We start from the raw sequence: 9,912 nt of genomic DNA, 5'->3' as shown, positions 1-9,912 counted from the left end.
GGGCCCTGGACAGGGAGAGGGGGATGAGGGGTAGCGGTGGGACAAGAGGACTGGATGGGGCATGGGTGGGGAGGAGAGAAGGGGGGAGGGGGTGAAGAGGGGGTTTGGTGGGGGGAAGAGTAGGGGGAGGGGGAAGAGGGGTAGCGCTGGTAAAGTGGGGTTCTAGGGCAGGAGAGGGGAGGGGGGGGAGGAGACAGAGGAGAGAACGGGAAAGAGCTGAGCAAGAGAGGGGAAGGGGAGGATAGGAAGGGGCGGGGGGGGGGGGGGGACGACATGGCGAGGCCAGAGAGGTGGGTGGCAGCACTGACAACAATAAACAGTAATAAACGAAATCGGTAATATAGCAACATGATACAGTATGATACAATACGGTAGTGCTAATATAGCAACATGACACAGTATGATACAATATAGTAGTGTTAATCAAAGGGGCGATGACCAGGGTCGGGGGTAGACTCGATTAAGGGGCGACCTGATCAGATTCAAAGTCTGACGACAATAAACAATAACAAGCGAGATCGCTAATATAGCAACATGCTACAGTAAGGCACACTACAATAGTGTTAATAAGCAGGCGATGACCAGGGTCGGGGGACGAGCCGACCCTACCCGATCAGACTCAAAGTCAAGCAGCCAGCGGCCGAGAGAGTCCCAGAGCTCATGACCAAATAACCCTGTGGCGGCGGGGGGGCCCTGAGGTTGTCCGGGGTGGGTGGCAGCTGTAGGCGGCGGCTAAGGTAAGGTAACATGGTGAGAACAAGGACGTCGTCGCCCGGGGCGGGGGCGGGAGAGATGAATCACCTCTACTAATTCCGTTGCAGTATACTCTCTCATTTAGCACAGTGCTCCACGCGCAGTAAGTACTCAATAAATATCACCAATCGATTATCACTGCTCCTCTCTGACTACAAACCAGCCCACACACTTCTCTCCTCCAACACCAACCTTATCTCTGTGCCTTGCTTTCATCTCTCTTGTCACTGACCTCTTGTTTGAGCTCTCCCTCCTGCCGAGAACTACTTCCCTATTCATATCTGAGAGAGCATCACCTCCCCTTCTTCAAAGCCCTACTAAAATCACATCACCTCCAGGGAGCCTTCCCTGATGAACCTCTAATCGCCCCCTCCCTACTGCATCACCAAGCACTTGAGCCCATATACCAACCTCTATCCTAACAGCAGATCAATAGTATCTACTGAACATTTACTGTGTGCAGAACGGCAAGTGCTTGTACTAATAGAATTTGTAGATGTGCTCCCTGCCCACAAGGAGCTTACAGTCTACCAACACTATAGCCCAGCACATAGTATAGTGTCTGGCACTTAGTAAGCGCTTAAAAATTTGCACTTAAAAAACAAACAACTTTATACTCTGTTGCTTCCCCTACCTATAATTGCTTTTTGCATCCATGTTCCCACTACATTGCAACCTTCTTGTAGGCATAGCTCATGTCTACTTACTCTAATGTGCTCTTCCACACGCTCAGTACAGTCTTCTATACACAGTAAGTAGTTAAAAATTACAATTGATTAATTAATTGAGGGACTATACAGAGCACTATACTAAGCACTTGGAAGACTTGGGAGGAGCACTTCCCCTCCTTCGAAGCCCATATCATTCGCCTCTACCACCCCCTCCAGATACTTGTCGCTGTCATCTACCGCCCTCCCGGTCCCACCTCCGACTTCTTCAACCACCTTGACCCCTTTCTCACCTTCCTTCTCTCCTTCTCTCTGCCCACTCTGATCCTTGGAGACTTCAACATCCATATGGATGTACCCGACGACTCCTTTGCCGCCCGCCTGCTATCCCTCCTCGACTCTGCCGACCTCCTCCACCATACCGCGCCCACTCACCGACTCGGTCACACCCTCGATCTCGTCATCTCCTACCGCTGCACTATCTCCTCCCTCACCAACTCTGAAATCCCTCTCTCTGACCATAACCTTCTTACCTGCCTCATCTCTCACACTCCCTCCCCCTGCAAATCTTCGCTACTGCCCCACAGAGACCTCCGCTCTCTCGATCCCATCCGTCTTTCCAATAGCATCTCTCCTCACCTTGCCGCCCTGTCCTCTCTTCCCACTCTCAATGATCAGGTCTCCGCTCTCAACTCCACCCTCTCTACTCATCTCAACTCTCTCGCCCCCCTTTCCCTCCGCCGCTCTCGCTCCACTAACCCAAGCCCTGGATCACCTCCTCTGTCTGCCTCCTACGCTCCTATGCTCAAGCTGCTGAGCGCTGCTGGCGAAAGTCCAAGCACCAAGCCGACCTCACACACTTCAAATTTATCCTTTCCTGCCTTAACTCTGCCCTCTCCTCCGCCAGGCAAAACTTCTTCTCCTCCCTCATCGACACCCATGCCCGTCACCCCCGCCGATTGTTCCGGACCTTTAACTCTCTCCTTAGGACCCCTGTTCCTCCCCCTCCCCCATCTCTCACCCCCAATGATCTGGCCACCTATTTCCTCACGAAAATCAACACGATCAGGTCTGAGGTCCCCAAAGTCACCCCTCCGCCTCTCCCCTCCCCGCCACCAACCCCCTCCCCTACTTTCCCATCCGTCCCTGCAGTATCCGCAGAGGAGATCTCCTCCCTCCTTGCAAATGCCACCCCCTCCACCTGCGCCTCGGATCCCATTCCCTCTCACCTTATTAAAACCATCGCCCCTGCCCACCTCCCTTCCTTAACTTCTATTTTTAACCACTCAATCTCCAATGGCTCCTTCCCCGCTGCCTTCAAACATGCCCATGTCTCACCCATCCTAAAAAAATCCGCTCTTGACCCCACTTCCCCCTCCAGTTATCGCCCTATCTCCCTACTACCCTTCCTTTCCAAAATCCTAAAACGAGTCGTCTACAATCGATGCTTAGAATTCCTTAACTCCCATTCTCTCCTAGACCCCCTCCAATCTGGCTTCCGTCCCCTCCACTCTACCAAGACTGCTCTCTCTAAGGTCACCCGTGACCTCCTTCTTGCCAAATCCAATGGCTCCTACTCCATTCTAATCCTCCTTGACCTCTCTGCTGCCTTTGACACTGTTGACCATCCCCTCCTCCTCCATACCTTATCTCACCTTGGCTTCACGGACTCCGTCCTCTCCCGGTTCTCCTCTTACCTCTCTGGCTGGTCATTCTCGGTCTCCTTCGCTGGAGCCTCCTCCCCCTCCCATCCTTTAATTGTTGGAGTTCCTCAAGGGTCAATTCTTGGCCCTCTTTTGTTCTCCATTTACACTCACTCCCTCGGTGAACTCATTCGCTCTCACGGCTTTGACTACCATCTCTACTCAGATGACACGCAGATCTACATCTCTGCCCCTGTCCTCTCCCCCTCCCTTCAGGCTCGCATCTCCTCCTGCCTCCGGGACGTCTCCACCTGGATGTCGGCCCGCCACCTAAAACTCAACATGAGCAAGACTGAGCTCCTCATCTTCCCTCCCAAACCCGGTCCTCTCCCAGACTTCTCTATCACCGTGGATGGCACAACCATCCTTCCCGTCTCTCGGGCCCGCAATCTCGGTGTCATCCTTGACTCATCTCTCTCGTTCACCCCACACATCCTATCCGTTACCAAGACCTGCCGGTTTCACCTCTACAATATCGCCAAGATCCGCCCTTTCCTCTCCACCCAAACGGCTACCTTACTGCTACAGGCTCTCGTTATATCCCAGCTAGACTACTGTGTCGGCCTTCTCTCTGACCTCCCTTCCTCCTCTCTCGCCCGGCTCCAGTCTATTCTTCACTCCGCTGCCCGGCTCATCTTCCTGCAGAAACAATCTGGGCATGTCACTCCCCTTCTTAAACAACTCCAGTGGTTGCCTATCAACCTCCCCTCCAAACAAAAACTCCTCACTCTAGGCTTCAAGGCTCTCCATCACCTTGCCCCTTCCTACCTCTCCTCCCTTCTCTCTTTCTACCGCCCACCCCGCATGCTCCGCTCCTCTGCCGCCCACCTCCTCACTGTCCCTCGGTCTCGCCTATCCCGCCGTTGACCCCTGGGCCATGTCCTCCCGCGGTCCTGGAACACCCTCCCTCCTCACCTCCGCCAAACTGATTCTCTTCCCCTCTTCAAAACCCTACTTAAAACTCACCTCCTCCAAGAGGCCTTCCCAGACTGAGCTCCTCTTCTCCCTCTACTCCCTCTGCCACCCCCCCTTTACCTCTCCGCAGCTAAACCCTGTTTTTCCCCTTTTCCCTCTGCTCCTTCACCTCTCCCTTCCCATCCCCACAGCACTGTACTCGTCCGCTCAACTGTATATATTTTCATTACCCTATTTATTTTGTTAATGAATTGTACATCGCCTTGATTCTATTTAGTTGCCATTGTTTTTACGAGATGTTCTTCCCCTTGACTCTATTCATTGCCGTTGTTCTTGTCTGTCCGTCTCCCCCGATTAGACTGTAAGCCCGTCAAATGGCAGGGACTGTCTCTATCTGTTGCCGACTTGTTCATCCCAAGCGCTTAGTACAGTGCTCTGCACATAGTAAGTGCTCAATAAATACTATAGAATGAATGAATGAATGGGGAGCACAATACAACAATATAACAGACACATTCCCTACCCACAGTGAGCTTACAGCCTAGAGGATCTTCCAACCCCTCCAAAACTTAACTCTCCCAGCCTTTCCAACTTGACTTCAAGAGGAAACTTTCTAGATCCTTGCTTCGATGTGGCCCATAGTAATAGGAGTATTTATTGAGCACCAACCAGGTGTGAATTTTACTGAACCAAGTGCTTGGAAAGTACAAAACAAGAAAGTGACAACTTCCCTGTCTACAAGGAGCTCTCACTCCAAAAGGGGACTCGGGCAATCATCTCCCAAGATGCGGGTAGTGGTCCTGCTGATCGCTTTCCCCACACCGCAGTTGTCAGATTCAGTAGCCGAAGGGCCAGTGTACTTAGTGAATCCACTGCTGAGTGGCTCCCAGCCAGCCAGGCCCTGGATGCCCTAAGGTGTCCCCATAGGAAGAGGTCATGCCTGGACTTCGGTTTCAGATCCCCAGTAAGTGACCAGTTGTCATCCTCCCATCTGCCCGCTAGGATGGCAGAGGGCCAGTGGGTATGGAGCCATTCTGACCAATAATCCGGCCAGAGCTATTCATTGGCTCCAGGGAGCAAGATGCCCCCCACAGGTTCTGACTGGTCATTCTGAGGCCACAGGGAATACAGATTCACTTTGCACCCCTTCAACTAGGTGATTGGTAGTAGTTGGAGTGATGTCAGGTACCAGGCCCTGGAGTGGTGGACCGATTCCGCTCACTGCCAGGGTTCACAAAGGAGGCGGTGGCTCACCTGGACCCATTCAAAGGCGGACTTCTCCACATCTGCTTCCACTTCCAGCTTCAGGGTCCCCGAACACTGTCCAGCCGAGCCCAAGTCTCCCCCACCGGGGCCCAGTGCCTCAAACTTTCTCTGCCGATTGTGCAGGTGCAGGCCCAGGGATCATCAGTGCCACAACCTGTCCTGGGACCACCGGGGCTCAGGCAGGGCTGGCATACAGAGTCTCTCTTCATCCCTCCAGCCTGGCAGAGCACCTGTGGCTTCCCTTCTAGACTGTAAGTTTGTGCTGGGCAGGGAACATGTCTAAACTCTGTTATATTGTACTCTTCCAAGCACTTAGTGCTCTGTAAACAGTAAGTGCTGAATAAACCATTGTTTAATTGATGTCTAGACCACGCTACTGGGACTATATGGCCCAGCAAACTTTGGCCAGACCTGGTCCTCCCCCCTCAGAGTTCTACACTCCCACACTCTGCACCTACAGTGCTAATCGTCCAGTTCTATTTCCTTTCCTCCTCCACCCAGGAAGCCACAGCAGGCCGCAGAGTGGCCAATTCTACTGCCCCAATTTTTTTTTGTGGTATTTGTTAAGCATTTACTATGTGCCAGGCACTGTACTAAGCACTGAGGTAGGTACAAGTTAATCAGGTTGGACACAGTCCCTGCCCCACATAGGGCTCTCAGTCTTAATCCCCATTTTTCAGATGAAGTGACTGAGGTACAGTTAAGTAACTTGCCTAAGATTAAACAGAAGATAAGATCGGAGCCAGGATTAGAACTCAGGTCCTTCTGACTCCTAGGCCCATGCTCTTATCCATTAGGCCATGTGGTTTGTGCTCATGGCCGGAATCCACTCAGTGACTGTTGTTTAGGGAGGGTGGGAGAGGCGGGGATGGGATGCTGAGGGGGGGCAGAGCCACCATACAGGACCAAGAATGGGGGAGGTGCTTAGGCAAGGGCAACCAACCTTATCCCTGACAATCCTCTAATTGGAGGCATTAGGGAATCAGTGGGCACCTCTGGCAGCAAGATGGTGCTCAGTGGACTTGCGATCACTTAAATTACAGCTGATAAATAACCAGCCAGCAGAATCCATTTCCTGCCCACAGTTAGTTTAGGGGAAAGCACATCTTTCCTTTTCCACTATCAAAATCTCAACCCTATCTGCTTTCAATCTCATTTTCCACAGCCCTCAACACAGAGCAGGAGCAAGGCAATGAATAAAAACTCATTTAGTTGTGCTTGTGCAGTTAGTCAGTGTCTTTTCATTTCCTCAAACCCCCCAAAAGGACTAGCAAACATTTTCTTTTTCCAAAATTAGGTTTTCCAGTTACTTCAGTCCTAAATCCCTGCCAAATTCCTTGCCTCCTATATCTCCCCACTCCAGTCCATACTTTACTCTGCTGCCTGGATCATTTTTCTACAAAAATGCTCACTCCACATTTCCCCATTCTTCAAGAGCCTCCACTGCTTGCCCAACCACCTCTGCATCAAACAAAAACTCCTTACCATTGGCTTTGAAGTACCGTGTCAACTGTCCCCCTTTCTTACCCCTCTGATATCTTACTACAGCCCAGGCTGCACATTTTACTCTTCTAATGCCAACCTACTCACAGTATTTCAGTCTGGTCTATCTTGCTGCTGACCCCTCGCCCACGTTCTGCCTCTGGCCTGGAATTCCCTTCCTCTTCATATCTGACAGATCATCATTCTCCCCATTTTCAAAGCCTTATCAAAATCATATCTCCTCCAAGAGGCCTTCCCCAACTAAGCTCACATTTCCCCTACTCCCTCTCCCTGCTGCATCACCTTTGCACTTGGATCTGAACTTTTTATTCATCTTACTCTCAGCCTCACAGCACTTACTTTCATATCTCTAATTTATTTTAATGTCTCTTCCTCTAGACTGCAAGCTGTTTGTGGGCAGGAAACACATCTACCAACCGTTTAACATTATATCTCCCAAGCATCTAGTACAGTGCTCTGAACACAATAAATGCTCAATAAATATGATTGGTTATACAAGTTTTCCTTTGTCCTCAAAAGAGGGGTCACTGATAGTGAAATTCACCTCTAGTTGCATGTGTGATTGAAAAGACTACTGCAGTACACACAGACCAGAAGTAAAAGAATGTCATTTTGTGCTATTATATCCGTTTGCAGCCTCTGATGTTTGCCCTTTTGGCCTCCTTGTCACTTGAGCACTATGAAGCTTCTGCTGAAAAAGAGCTTCATTCAATCATTTATTTAGTGCTTACTAAAAGCACTGTACTAAACTCTTGGGAGAGTGCAGTAACAGTAAACAGACACATTCCCTGCCCACGATGAGCTTACAGTCTAGATGGGGAGAAGGAGGTACTCCTTTCTTGGTTGAAGTGTGTCATGCTGGTCTCTCTGGTAACTGACTCTTAACTGACTCTGATAAGCAGCATGGCCTAGTGGACAAAGCACAGCCTGGGAGTCAGAAGGACCTGGGCTCTACTTCTGGCTCCACCACTTGTCTGCTGTGTTACCTTGGGCAACTAACTTAACTCCTCTGTGCCTCAGTTACCTCATCTGTACAATGGGGATTAAGACTGCGAACTCTTGATTTGTTTGTATCTACCCCATTGCTTAGTACACTGCCTGGCACATAGTAAACACCAAATACTGTAAAAAAAAAAAATTGCCTGAGACTTTGCTCTACAATTCTACTTGGATGTGCTGCCATCACCTCAAACTTAACATGTCCAAAAACAGAACTCATCTTCCCACCCAAACACTGTCCTCCCCATGACTTTCCCATCACTACAGGCAGTACTATCATCCTTCTTGTCTCACAAGCCCATAACCTTGGCGTTATCCTCCACTCCTCTCTCTCATTCAACCCACGAATTCATTCCATCACTGAATCCTGTTGGTCCAACCTTCACAACAGTGCTTAAATCCACCCTTTCCTCTTCATCCAAACTGCTACCATGTTAATCCAAGCACTTATCCTATCCCGCCTTGATTGCTATATCATCCTCCTTGCTGACCTTCCTGACTCCTGACTCTTCCCTCTCCAATCCATACTTTACTCTGCTGCCCAGATCATCTTTCTACAGAAAAGTTCATCCCATGTTTCCCCTTAAGAACCTCCAGTGGTTGCCCATCCACCTCCACATAAAAGAGAAACCCCTCACCGTTGGCTTTAAAGCACTCAATCACCTTGCCCCCTCTGACCTCACCTCATTACTATCTTACCCAGTCTATACACGTCACTCTTCTAATGCCAACCTACTCATTGTACCTCAATCTCTTCTGCCTCACCACCAATCTCTCACCCACATCCTGCCTCTATCTTAGGACACCCTCCCTTTTCAGATCTATCAGACGATTACTCTCCCTACCTAGCTTTATTGAAGGCATGTCTCCTCCATGAGGTCTTCCCTGATTTAGCCCTTATTTTCTCTTTTCCCACTCCCTTTTGCCTTGTTCTGACTTGCTCATTTTATTCATCATCCCGGCCACAGACCACCTACACTTATGTACACATCCATAATCTATTTATATTAATGTCTGGCTCCTCATCTAGAGTGTAAGCTCATTGTGGGCAGGGAATGAGTCTGTTCTATTATTTTGTACTCTGAAGTGCTTAGTACAGTGCCCTGCACACAGTAAGTGCTCAATACAATCATTTGATTTACCATATTCTTGAAATATTGTCTTGGTCCTTGTTTTTAGTTTCTAATTATCAGCTCTCCATTCTCTTTAGTCATCAATCAACCAGTCAATCAATCATATTTATTCAGCACTTACTGTGTGCAAAGCACTCTACTAAGTACTTGGAAGAGTACAATAGAGTTGGTAGATAACGTTCCCACCCCACTCACGAGTTTACAGCCTAGAAGGGGAGACAAGACACTGATATAAATGAATTATGGCTATGTACTTAATTGCTGTGGGGCTGAGGGAGAAGTTAAAAAAGGGAGCAAATCCAAATGCAAGGGTGATGCAGAAGAGTGTGGGAGAAGAGGAAATGAGGGCTTACTCTGTCCCACCCAGTGCAGTTGTGTTGTGGTAGGCAGAGCTTCAATGCTAGGAAACAAACTTTGATCTAAAATTATGTAGTCTGCAAGTCTGTCTTGCTGTTTGATACTGAGTATAACCCCAAAGTGTTGTGGAGTTAGTTGTGGGATGTTTAGGTTTCAAAGCAAGATAAGATTGGAAGGCACTATCAATCTATAAGACTTATAGGACTGGTTCTAGAACCAGTCTCCCCAAAGAATCAGCTATTTCACTCTGAGATCTCTCCACCCAGAAGGGCAAAAACCTGCACGGACCATCAACCACCCACCAGGTCAGGGACCTGCCTGAAGATGCTGAGATCTTTTCATCTGAAGGGTCATAAACAGTAGTGGACAAGCAAACATCTAACAGGACTAAGACCTGCCCAAGGACACCAAGATCTCTCCTAAGAGTGGCCTCAACCTGACCCATCAGCCATCGGAACTGCTGCCTATTGTTTGCCTGCCAGGATTGTGGGACATTCCGTTTCCAAGCTGCTGCAGCCAGCTTTTCTTCCCCTTCCCTCTTTCCCTGTAGTCAGATTAGGGTGTGGCTGCCAAACCCCCAGATCACAAAGACCCAGGTTCATACATTATTGCATT

This window comes from Ornithorhynchus anatinus, chromosome 21 (assembly GCF_004115215.2).
Source record: "Ornithorhynchus anatinus isolate Pmale09 chromosome 21, mOrnAna1.pri.v4, whole genome shotgun sequence".
NCBI classification, from domain to species: Eukaryota; Metazoa; Chordata; class Mammalia; order Monotremata; family Ornithorhynchidae; genus Ornithorhynchus; species Ornithorhynchus anatinus.
This window is presented reverse-complemented; position numbering follows the sequence as displayed.